This window comes from Buteo buteo, unplaced genomic scaffold (genome assembly GCF_964188355.1).
Source record: "Buteo buteo unplaced genomic scaffold, bButBut1.hap1.1 HAP1_SCAFFOLD_150, whole genome shotgun sequence".
NCBI classification, from domain to species: Eukaryota; Metazoa; Chordata; class Aves; order Accipitriformes; family Accipitridae; genus Buteo; species Buteo buteo.
The window spans coordinates 150,001-162,500 of NW_027439314.1; positions in this window are offsets into that span (position 1 = coordinate 150,001).

Genomic DNA, 12,500 nt, shown 5'->3' on the forward strand with positions numbered 1-12,500 from the left:
CCTGGCCTCCCCTTGCCGGCCCAAGGGGTAGACCTGGCCTCCCCTTGCCGGCCCAAGGGGTAGACCTGGCCTCCCCTTGCCGGCCCAAGGGGTAGACCTGGCCTCCCCTTGCCGGCCCAAGGGGTAGACCTGGCCTCCCCTTGCCGGCCCAAGGGGTAGACCTGGCCTCCCCTTGCCGGCCCAAGGGGTAGACCTGGCCTCCCCTTGCCGGCCCAAGGGGTAGACCTGGCCTCCCCTTGCCGGCCCAAGGGGTAGACCTGGCCTCCCCTTGCCGGCCCAAGGGGTAGACCTGGCCTCCCCTTGCCGGCCCAAGGGGTAGACCTGGCCTCCCCTTGCCGGCCCAAGGGGTAGACCTGGCCTCCCCTAGCCGGCCCAAGGGGTAGACCTGGCCTCCCCTTGCCGGCCCAAGGGGTAGACCTGGCCTCCCCTAGCCGGCCCAAGGGGTAGACCTGGCCTCCCCTTGCCGGCCCAAGGGGTAGACCTGGCCTCCCCTTGCCGGCCCAAGGGGTAGACCTGGCCTCCCCTTGCCGGCCCAAGGGGTAGACCTGGCCTCCCCTTGCCGGCCCAAGGGGTAGACCTGGCCTCCCCTTGCCGGCCCAAGGGGTAGACCTGGCCTCCCCTTGCCGGCCCAAGGGGTAGACCTGGCCTCCCCTTGCCGGCCCAAGGGGTAGACCTGGCCTCCCCTTGCCGGCCCAAGGGGTAGACCTGGCCTCCCCTTGCCGGCCCAAGGGGTAGACCTGGCCTCCCCTTGCCGGCCCAAGGGGTAGACCTGGCCTCCCCTTGCCGGCCCAAGGGGTAGACCTGGCCTCCCCTTGCCGGCCCAAGGGGTAGACCTGGCCTCCCCTTGCCGGCCCAAGGGGTAGACCTGGCCTCCCCTTGCCGGCCCAAGGGGTAGACCTGGCCTCCCCTTGCCGGCCCAAGGGGTAGACCTGGCCACCTTACCTGACCGTCCAGAGCAGTCCTGGCATCCCTACCTGATGCTCCAGACTTAGCTTGGCGTCCCATGCCGAAACTCCGGGGTAGTACCATTACCCCCACCCGGCAGCCAGGGGTAGTACCCGTAACCCCCACCTGTACTCTTTGGTAGTACCCGTATACCCCCGCCCGGTACTCCGGGGCAGTACCCGCATACCCCCGCCCGGTACTCCAGGGAAGTACCCATATACCTCCACCCGGTACTCCGGGGCAGTACCCGCATACCCCCGCCCGGTACTCCGGGGCAGTACCAGTACCCCCGCCCGGTACTCCGGGGTACTACCCGTAACCCCCACCTGTACTCCTTGGTAGTACCCGTATACCCCCGCCCGGTACTCCGGGGCAGTACCCGTATACCCCCGCCCGGTACTCCGGGGCAGTACCCGCATACCCCCGCCCGGTACTCCGGGGCAGTACCCGTATGCCCCCGCCCGGTACTCCGGGGTACTACCCGTAACCCCCACCTGTACTCCTTGGTAGTACCCGTATCCCCCCGCCCGGTACTCCGGGGCAGTACCCGTATGCCCCCCGCCCGGTACTCCGGGGCAGCACCCCTATGCCCCCGCCCGGTACTCCGGGGCAGTACCGGTACCCCCGCCCGGTACTCCGGGGTACTACCCGTAACCCCCACCTGTACTCCTTGGTAGTACCCGTAACCCCCGCCCGGTACTCCGGGGAAGTACCCATATATCTCCACCCGGTACTCCGGGGCAGTACCCGCATACCCCCCGCCCGGTACTCCGGGGCAGTACCGGTACCCCCGCCCGGTACTCCTTGGTAGTACCCGTAACCCCCGCCTGTACTCCTTGGTAGTACCCGTATACCCCCGCCCGGTACTCCGGGGCAGTACCCGTATGCCCCCGCCCGGTACTCCGGGGTACTACCCGTAACCCCCACCTGTACTCCTTCGTAGTACCCGCATACCCCCGCCCGGTACTCCGGGGCAGTCCCCGTATGCCCCCGCCCGGTACTCCGGGGTACTCCGGGGTACACCTGATGTCCCTACGGGCGCGCGGGTTTAGACCCACCCTTCCTACCCGACCGTCCTCCTTAGGCCCGGTCTCCCTAGGCGACGATCCGGGATAGAACCCGTTCCCCCACCAGTACTCTGGGCCCGTGGCGGAACCCTTTGTGACGCGCCAGTGTTCCGCCTGCTGTCCCTACGGGCGCGCGGTGTTAGATCCCGGCCCCCCATCCTGACCCTCCAGGGTAGGCCCGGTATCCCTACCTGATGCTCCGGGGTAGGCCTGGCGTTGCTTCCCAGCGCTCTGGTGTAGTACCGGTACCCCCGCCCGGTACTCCGGGGCAGTACCCCTGCCCCCGCCCGGTACTCCGGGGTAGTACCCGTATACCGCCGCCCGGTACTCCGGGGCAGTACCCGTGAGCCCGCCCGGTACTCCGGGGTAGTACCCGTATACCCCCGCACGGTACTCCGGGGCAGTACCCGTATACCCCCGCCCGGTACCCCGGGGTAGTACCCGTGTACCCCCGTCAGTACTCCGGGGCAGTACCGGTACCCCCGCCCGGTACTCCGGGGAAGTACCCATATACCTCCACCCGTTCCTCCGGGGCAGTACCCGCATACCCCCGCCCGGTACTCCGGGGTAGTACCCGTATACCCCCGCCCGGTACTCCGGGGCAGTACCCGTGAGCCCGCCCGGTACTCCGGGGTAGTACCCGTATACCCCCGCCCGGTACTCTGGGGCAGTACCCGTGTACCCCCGTCAGTACTCTGGGGCAGTACCGGTACCCCCGCCCGGTACGCCGGGGGAAAAACTGCTGTCCCTACGGGCGCGCGAGTTTAGACCCAGCCTTCCTACCCGACCCTCCGCCTTACGCCCGGTGTCCCCAGGCGACGTTCCGGGATAGAACCCGTTCCCCCACCAGTACTCTGGGCCCGTGGCGGAACCCTTTGTGATGTGCCGGAGTTCTACCTGCTGTCCCTACGGGCACGCGGCGATGGATCCCGGCCCCCCATCCTGACCCTCCAGGGTAGGCCCGGCCACCCTACCTGACCCTCTGGGGTCAGCCCGGTATCCCTACCCGACGCTCCGGGGTAGGCCTGACGCCCCTACCTCATCCTCCGGGGTAGTACCCGTACCCCTACCGGTGCTCCGGGATACACCTGCTGTCCCTACAGGCGCTCCGGGGTAGGCCCGGCCACCCTACCTGACCCTCTGGGGTCAGCCCGGTGTCCCTACCCGACGCTCTGGGGTACGCCTGGCGCCCCTACCTCATGCTCCGGGGTAGTACCGGTACCCCTGCCGGTGCTCCGGGGTACACCTGCTGTCCCTACAGGCGCTCCGGGGTAGGCCCGGCCACCCTACCTGACCCTCTGGGGTCAGCCCGGTATCCCTACCCGACGCTCCGGGGTAGGCCTGGCGCCCCTACCTCATGCTCCGGGGTAGTACCGGTACCCCTACCGGTGCTCCGGGGTACACCTGCGGTCCCTACAGGCGCTCCGGGGTAGGCCCGGCCACCCTACCTGACCCTCTGGGGTCAGCCCGGTATCCCTACCCGACGCTCCGGGGTAGGCCTGGCGCCCCTTCCTCATCCTCCGGGGTAGTACCGGTACCCCTACCGGTGCTCCGGGGTACACCTGCGGTCCCTACAGGCGCTCCGGGGTAGGCCCGGCCACCCTACCTGACCCTCTGGCGTCAGCCCGGTGTCCCTACCCGACGCTCCGGGGTAGGCCTGGCGCCCATTCCTCATCCTCCGGGGTAGTACCGGTACCCCTACCGGTGCTCCGGGGTACACCTGCGGTCCCTACAGGCGCTCCGGGGTAGGCCCGGCCACCCTACCTGACCCTCTGGGGTCAGCCCGGTATCCCTACCCGACGCTCCGGGGTAGGCCTGGCGCCCCTACCTCATCCTCCGGGGTAGTACCGGTACCCCTGCCGGTGCTCCGGGATACCCCTGCTGTCCCTACAGGCGCTCCGGGGTAGGCCCGGCCACCCTACCTGACCCTCTGGGGTCAGCCCGGTGTCCCTACCCGACGCTCCGGGGTAGGCCTGGCGCCCCTTCCTCATCCTCCGGGGTAGTACCGGTACCCCTACCGGTGCTCCGGGGTACACCTGCGGTCCCTACAGGCGCTCCGGGGTAGGCCCGGCCACCCTACCTGACCCTCTGGGGTCAGCCCGGTATCCCTACCCGACGCTCCGGGGTAGGCCTGGCGCCCCTACCTCATCCTCCGGGGTAGTGCCGGTACCCCTGCCGGTGCTCCGGGGTACACCTGCGGTCCCTACAGGCGCTCCGGGGTAGGCCCGGCCACCCTACCTGACCCTCTGGGGTCAGCCCGGTATCCCTACCCGACGCTCCGGGGTAGGCCTGGCGCCCCTACCTCATCCTCCGGGGTAGTGCCGGTACCCCTACCGGTGCTGCGGGGTACACCTGCGGTCCCTACAGGCGCTCCGGGGTAGGCCCGGCCACCCTACCTGACCCTCTGGGGTCAGCCCGGTATCCCTACCCGACGCTCCGGGGTAGGCCTGGCGCCCCTACCTCATCCTCCGGGGTAGTGCCGGTACCCCTGCCGGTGCTCCGGGGTACACCTGCGGTCCCTACAGGCGCTCCGGGGTAGGCCCGGCCACCCTACCTGGCCCTCTGGGGTCAGCCCGGTATCCCTACCCGACGCTCCGGGGTAGGCCTGGCGCCCCTACCTCATGCTCCGGGGTAGTGCCGGTACCCCTACCGGTGCTCCGGGGTACACCTGCGGTCCCTACAGGCGCTCCGGGGTAGGCCCGGCCACCCTACCTGACCCTCTGGGGTCAGCCCGGTGTCCCTACCCGACGCTCCGGGGTAGGCCTGGCGCCCCTTCCTCATCCTCCGGGGTAGTGCCGGTACCCCTACCGGTGCTCCGGGGTACACCTGCTGTCCCTACAGGCGCTCCGGGGTAGGCCCGGCCACCCTACCTGACCCTCTGGGGTCAGCCCGGTATCCCTACCCGACGCTCCGGGGTAGGCCTGGCGCCCCTACCTCATCCTCCGGGGTAGTGCCGGTACCCCTGCCGGTGCTCCGGGGTACACCTGCGGTCCCTACAGGTGCTCCGGGGTAGGCCCGGCCACCCTACCTGACCCTCTGGGGTCAGCCCGGTATCCCTACCCGACGCTCCGGGGTAGGCCTGGCGCCCCTACCTCATCCTCCGGGGTAGTGCCGGTACCCCTACCGGTGCTCCGGGGTACACCTGCGGTCCCTACAGGCGCTCCGGGGTAGGCCCGGCCACCCTACCTGACCCTCTGGGGGTCAGCCCGGTATCCCTACCTGATGCTCCGGGGTAGTCCTGGCCTCCTTACCTGTGTCTCCGGGTAAACCTGGCCACGCTGCAGGGTCGGCCTGCACTCCCTGGCCGCGCTACGGGCCGGTCCTGATTAGTGTATTAAGACCGCTCCGCGATTCCACTTTCTTAAAATTTATTGTGTCTGACAGCTTGTCTTTTACCGCGCACGCAGGCAGGCAGGCAGGCAGGCACGCGTCAAAAACGTGAGAGCAAAGCGTTACCCGCAGTCGGTGTACTTTATCGGTAACGACTTCTTCGGGAAGAGGCGCCGACGCTGCTCTCTCGTCTCTGTACGAGTCGGTGGCCGTCCGGGTACCGCGTGGCACCGTTGGCGTGGGATCCGCTCCTAAACGAATACAGAAGAATCGATACGCTATGAATCGTCATCGATTGAAGTTATTAACAGTTGACGAGCGATGCTGGATTGTATCGTTTATGGAGCGTCACCTACCGACTGATTTAGCGCTACGCGGTAATACGCTTTCTGGCAGTTCCTTAAATAACAAAACTCATTCGTTCACGCACGCTAGGTGTGCGTCCCTTCGTTAATAGCCGGAGAAGGAATACGTACGTACGTACGTACCTACCAGCGGATCGTCACGGATTGAATGTGACTCGATTAGTAGTCACCAGTATTATAAATTACCGACTCCTAAAGTTTGATTGCGGCACTCCTTTAGGACCTTGCGACGCTCTTGGTTAACGTTAGCGTTCTCCGGCCCCTGCGTTATCGCGCATTAACTGTTCATTGGCCTCCGAGGGACGGCGGTCTCGCAGGCCTCTGAAGAAAGCCAGTCGGCTGCCTGACAAGCGGTCCCTGTGGCCGAGGCCGACTTAGCCGAGCATCCTCGGAGACGACGAGCTCGCGTGGCCGCCGTGCCGGCTGACCGGCCCACCCCGGGGCCGTTTCCCCCCCGCTCCCGTCGCCGAAGGAGCGCGCCCCCCGCCACCGCCTAAGGCCGCTGGGACCTTCCTCACCGCTCGAACGCATCCCGCCGGCGACGGAGCCGCTGATGCCCCTCTGTCGGAAGCGCGGCGCGCCTCTCCGGCAGCCCTGGCTGGGGCCCTGGAGCCCCAGGTCTCTGCCCAGGCCGAGGCACGCGGCTGCTGCTTTGCCAGGGACGGGTCCGACCGGGAGCCGAGCGCATCGCCCGTAGGCAGGCACGGGCGCAGGCCGGACGTCGAAGCGGCCGACCACCCGGGCTGTAACAGAGAAAGCGGCGTTAGCGACACCGTTACAAATCTTTCTCATTTCCACCTGCGTGCGCGCCCGCACCCCGCCAAAACAGGCCCCCGGCCCGAACGCCCACCGCCTGCTGCTGCAGCCGCTCACCCGCCCTTAGACACACGCACGCGCACGCACGCACTGCCCCCCCCCATTCGAGTCCCCGCCCCAAACACCTCCCGCCCGCCACCGCACCCACTCGCACGGGGCTACACACGTGCGCACCCCCCCCCCGCAACCGGCCCCCCCCAGCCCAAACCCTCCACCCGCTGCCCCGCTCACAGTCGTGCGCTCAAAACGCACACGCGCGCAGCCCCCCCCCCCCCCCCCCCCCCCGCCCGAAACAGGGCCCCGGGCCGACACCCCCCACCCCCGTCACCCCGGGCCCGCCGCTGCACGCACACACACACCGCCCCCCCGCCCTCCCGCCACGCAGTTCGCGCCGAGCCTGGCTGCCCCTGCTCCCCCCTTCCGCCACCAGGCTTGCCGCCCCCGGTGGTGGAAGGCGGGAGACTTTAGGACCCTGCGGCGTCCCTGCCGGCTCCGTGCCCGGGCGGGAGAGGGGAGCCCCCCCGGTGCCCTGCCGTCTCTAAACCCCAGCTGCCGAGTCCCTATCCTGCCGCACCCGTGGCCCCGCTCCCGCCTTTCTTTCTCAGCCAGCCACGCACTCGCCCTGCTCCACTCCCGCCCGCCCCCGCCGCGGGGGGAAAACTAAAGGACCGGGGGGGTGGGACGGGGACGGGGACGGGGGAGAGAAGTAAAAAAAATAAAACTCCAACCGATCCAAACAGAAGCCTTCTCCGAAAAGACACACCGTCCCCCCTCGCCAGCCTGCCTCTGCGCCAGGCTCCCCGCCTGCTCGCCAGCCGCTCTCGCCCTGCTCCACTCCCGCCCGCCCCCGCCGCGGGGGGAAAACTAAACGACCGGGGGGGGGGGGGACGGGGACGGGGACGGGGACGGGGGAGAGAAGTAAAAAAAATAAAACTCCAACCGATCCAAACAGAAGCCTTCTCCGAAAAGACACACCGTCCCCCCTCGCCAGCCTGCCTCTGCGCCAGGCTCCCCGCCTGCTCGCCAGCCGCTCTCGCCCTGCTCCATTCCTGCCCGCCCCCGCCGCGGGGGGAAAACTAAACGACCGGGGGGGGGGGGGACGGGGACGGGGACGGGGACGGGGGAGAGAAGTAAAAAAAATAAAACTCCAACCGATCCAAACAGAAGCCTTCTCCGAAAAGACACACCGTCCCCCCTCGCCAGCCTGCCTCTGCGCCAGGCTCCCCGCCTGCTCGCCAGCCGCTCTCGCCCTGCTCCACTCCTGCCCGCCCCCGCCGCGGGGGGAAAACTAAACGACCGGGGGGGGGGGGGACGGGGACGGGGACGGGGACGGGGGAGAGAAGTAAAAAAAATAAAACTCCAACCGATCCAAACAGAAGCCTTCTCCGAAAAGACACACCGTCCCCCCTCGCCAGCCTACCTCTGCGCCAGGCTCCCCGCCTGCTCGCCAGCCGCTCTCGCCCCCCCTCTTTTCTAGCCTCCTTTCCCCGCCGCTGCTGCCGCCGCGACTGAGCAGCAGACCGTTGCCGTGGCGGGAAACACCACAGTTTCCGGGGGCCCCGTTGCCGGGCTGCAGACCACCCCACCCAGCCACCCGCCCCCCAACCCCCCGTCTCCAGGGCGCCGGAAAGTCTGTGATCGGGTGGGGCCGGGGGAGGGGGGGGGGGGGGGGGCTGCACCTACTGGCCTGCAGGTCCGGGACTGCAGCGCGGGGAGGGAGGGGGAGCACACCGGTGCAGGGGTGCGTGTAGCTGTGTGTGCCTGCGTCGCGTTCTGTGTGTGTGTGTGTGTGTGTGTGTGCGCGCGCCTCTGAGCGCGCGTGTGTCACCGGGGGGGGGGGGGTGGCAGTGCCTGCAGGATCGCAGATATGTATTTTAAAGTATTTATTTTATGAAAAAAAAGGAAAACGTCAAAAAAACACCAAAAAAAACCAGGCGGGGGGGGGGAGAAAAATTAAAAACAACCCCCCAAAAAAAGCCCAAGACCGCAAAAACCAAAACCAAAAGTCGGCGAGCACCCAGCAGCGCCGGGACCCGAACCTGAACCTGGCAAGGGGCTACCAGTCCTGAAGGCACCCAGTGAACAGCGAACTCGCGCCGGGGAGCCGGGCAGTTTGTGCCGGGGGCTGCCACCTCTGCCCGGACCCCGCCGACAGAATATGGTTGGGGGGGGGGGGGGCAGCAGCGGAGCAGAGGGGCTGGCTGGTGTGGTGAAGCTGGCAAGTGCCTGGCAGCCACCGGCTCGGAATAGGTGCGTGCACGTGCATGAGAACGACGAGGGTGGGGGGGGGGTGTGTGTGTGTCAGGAAACAAAAATTATTTTGAAAACTGGTTGTCGTTAATATTGTATTAATATTTCCCGCCGGAATCAATAAAGGTGAAATAACTCTTGCATCAGACAGTACGTTTAAACGTGCTCCCTTGGTGTAGAAGTGGTTCAAACTCGGGAAGGGGAGGGGGAAAGAAATGCCGTCCGGGAGAACCGGGAGAGGGTGGCCCTTTTAATCAGATTTGCTAAAATCTCAAAAGAAAGAAAAAAAAAAAAAAACCGAAAAAAACGAACCAAAAACAGGCGCACCTGCCCCCCCCGCCCCCCCCCGCCCAAGGGGCACCGAACGGCTGCCAGGTCTACCCGGCTCCGCGGGCGGCCGCCAGGTCTACCCGGCTCCGGAGGCCGGCGCGGCCGCCGGCGGCGCCCGGAGGACGCGGGGTGTCGCTGCCGCAGCGGCCGGTGAAAAGGGCCGCCAGGTCTACCCGGCTCCGCGGGCGGCCGCCAGGTCTACCCGGCTCCGGAGGCCGGCGCGGCCGCCGGCGGCGCCCGGAGGACGCGGGGTGTCGCTGCCGCAGCGGCCGGTGAAAAGGGCCGCCAGGTCTACCCGGCTCCGCGGGCGGCCGCCAGGTCTACCCGGCTCCGGAGGCCGGCGCGGCCGCCGGCGGCGCCCGGAGGACGCGGGGTGTCGCTGCCGCAGCGGCCGGTGAAAAGGGCCGCCAGGTCTACCCGGCTCCGCGGGCGGCCGCCAGGTCTACCCGGCTCCGGAGGCCGGCGCGGCCGCCGGCGGCGCCCGGAGGACGCGGGGTGTCGCTGCCGCAGCGGCCGGTGAAAAGGGCTGCCAGGTCTACCCGGCTCCGCGGGCGGCCGCCAGGTCTACCCGGCTCCGGAGGCCGGCGCGGCCGCCGGCGGCGCCCGGAGGACGCGGGGTGTCGCTGCCGCAGCGGCCGGTGAAAAGAGCCGCCAGGTCTACCCGGCTCCGCGGGCGGCCGCCAGGTCTACCCGGCTCCGGAGGCCGGCGCGGCCGCCGGCGGCGCCCGGAGGACGCGGGGTGTCGCTGCCGCAGCGGCCGGTGAAAAGAGCCGCCAGGTCTACCCGGCTCCGCGGGCGGCCGCCAGGTCTACCCGGCTCCGGAGGCCGGCGCGGCCGCCGGCGGCGCCCGGAGGACGCGGGGTGTCGCTGCCGCAGCGGCCGGTGAAAAGAGCCGCCAGGTCTACCCGGCTCCGGCGGGACTTAGCCGCATTTCGGGGGCGGGGAGGTAGACCTGATAGCCCCGCCACTTTCTCGGAGCTGGCCAAGGGGTCGCTGTTTTTCGCTGCCTCCAGTTACGTCATCGTAAAAGTCGGTGTCATTGGCGGGTCTCCCCGGTGGGCAGGGACGGCACTCTTGGAGCCGGCCGGGGGCGGGGACGTGATCTCCCGTACTATAGGAGGTAGTGGTGACTCGTGCACGGAGCAGCGCTAGTGAGCGGCTGCAAGGCTTACGGCTCAGCCGGCGAAGTGGAGCGCTGGGCGGCCGTTGTGGTGGTGGTTTTGCCTGGTGGTTCGGCTCGTTTTCTGTCTGTTCGGCCGGTTGGTCTCTCCCGGTGTTTTCCAAGTAAGCCAGCCGGGCGCCTGCGAGGGTCTGGCAGGCTGGCGGTGGCTGTTGACCCGAGTGGTGCGAGAGGTGCAAAGGTGGATTCCGCAGGGCATAGCCCGGTGGCCGGCGGCGGCCACCGGCACTCGAACGCTGGAAGACCGGGTGGAGCCGAGCCTGCCTCGGCTTTCCCCCGGCCCCGGAGGGCCCGATGATGGCAAAGGTGGAGCGCTGGTATATGCGAGGGCAGCTGCCCGTGAGCATCCAGCCCGCCGCGGCTGCCGCCGCCTCCTGAGGGCCTGGTGATGGGCGGGCGAGGTGGCGGCACCTCGTCCTTTGACTCTGGCCTTAAGCTGGAGCGGGCAGAGCGGCAGCCGGTCCCGGTGGCTGGCAGCCGGATGCAGACGGCTGGGGGTTCTCGTGCGTGCCGCAGCTTCCCCCCAGCCCCCGAGGGCCCGATGATGGCACAGGTGAGAGGCCGCAGCGCCTCGTCCTGTTTTTGCCGGCATGAGCCACGCGTGGGCGGCCTGTGGTGTCCGGCCTGCCCCGGCTTGCCTGGTTGCAGGAGGGCTCGGTGGAAAGGTCTGCAGCGCTGTACCGGGTTTAGAGGTGGCGGCACCTCATCGCGTTTTCTCCGGCCTTAAGCTGGAGCCCATGCACGAATTGGGCAGAGTGCAAGCGGCAGCCGGTCCCGGTGGCTGGCAGCCGGATGCAGACGGCTGGGGGTTCTCGTGCGTGCCGCAGCTTCCCCCCAGCCCCCGAGGGCCCGATGATGGCACAGGTGAGAGGCCGCAGCGCCTCGTCCTGTTTCTGCCGGCATGAGCCACGCGTGGGCGGCCTGTGGTGTCCGGCCTGCCCCGGCTTGCCTGGTTGCAGGAGGGCTCGGTGGAAAGGTCTGCAGCGCTGTACCGGGTTAGAGGTGGCGGCACCTCATCGCGTTTTCTCCGGCCTTAAGCTGGAGCCCATGCACGAATTGGGCAGAGTGCAAGCGGCAGCCGGTCCCGGTGGCTGGCAGCCGGATGCAGACGGCTGGGGGTTCTCGTGCGTGCCGCAGCTTCCCCCCAGCCCCCAAGGGCCCGATGATGGCACAGGTGAGAGGCCGCAGCGCCTCGTCCTGTTTCTGCCGGCATGAGCCACGCGTGGGCGGCCTGTGGTGTCCGGCCTGCCCCGGCTTGCCTGGTTGCAGGAGGGCTCGGTGGAAAGGTCTGCAGCGCTGTACCGGGTTAGAGGTGGCGGCACCTCATCGCGTTTTCTCCGGCCTTAAGCTGGAGCCCGCGAAGCGGGAAGAAAAGTGCGGCTGTACCTGGTGGCTGGCAAGTCGAACGCAGGCGGCTGGGGTTGTCTCGCTTCTGTGGCATTCCCCCAGGCCCCGAACACCCGTGCGCGGCATGGGTCCAGGTGCCTTTTTTTTCCCCGACGGCAAGCGGTTGCCTGTGGGGCGGGCAAAGACCGGCAGCCGGTGGCGGTTGCCGGCACTTGAACGCTGGAGGAGCTGGGGCAGTTGAGCCTGCTGTGGCCATCCCCCGGTCCCGTTACCTTCCTCAAGGGAATCGTTGTCTGGAGCCGGGTGGCCCGTGGCACCTCCCGCTCCACGATTTGACTGATCCAGACCCACAGGCAGCGCCCGCTGAGGCGTCCTCGGGTGCGTCGGAGAGCCTCCACGGCGGGCCGGCTCTGCCGGTGTTCAGGCCGTTGGAGCACCTCTCGCAGGCGTTGCCCTCACTCGCACGCAGAGCCCCCGCACCTGCCGTCCGCCCCCGGTTGGCGACGGGTGCGAGTGGCCGTCGCTGTCCCAGGACTCGTGGCCGTGGGGCCTCCGCTCCTTCCTCCGTTCCCTTCCCTTACTGATCGATGAGGCGTTTAGGGCGCGTCGGAGGGGCTTCCCGGCGGGCCGGCTCTGCCGGTGTTCAGGCCGGCGTTGCACCTCTCCGCAGACGTTGCCCTCTCACTCGCACGCAGAGCCCCCGCACCTGCCGTCCGCCCCCGGTTGGCGATGGGTGCGAGTGGCCGTCGCTGTCCCAGGACTCGTGGCCGTGGGGCCTCCGCTCCTTCCTCCGTTCCCTTCCCTTACTGATCGATGAGGCGTTTAGGGCGCGTCGGAGGGGCTTCCCGGCGGGCCGGCTCTGCCGGTGTT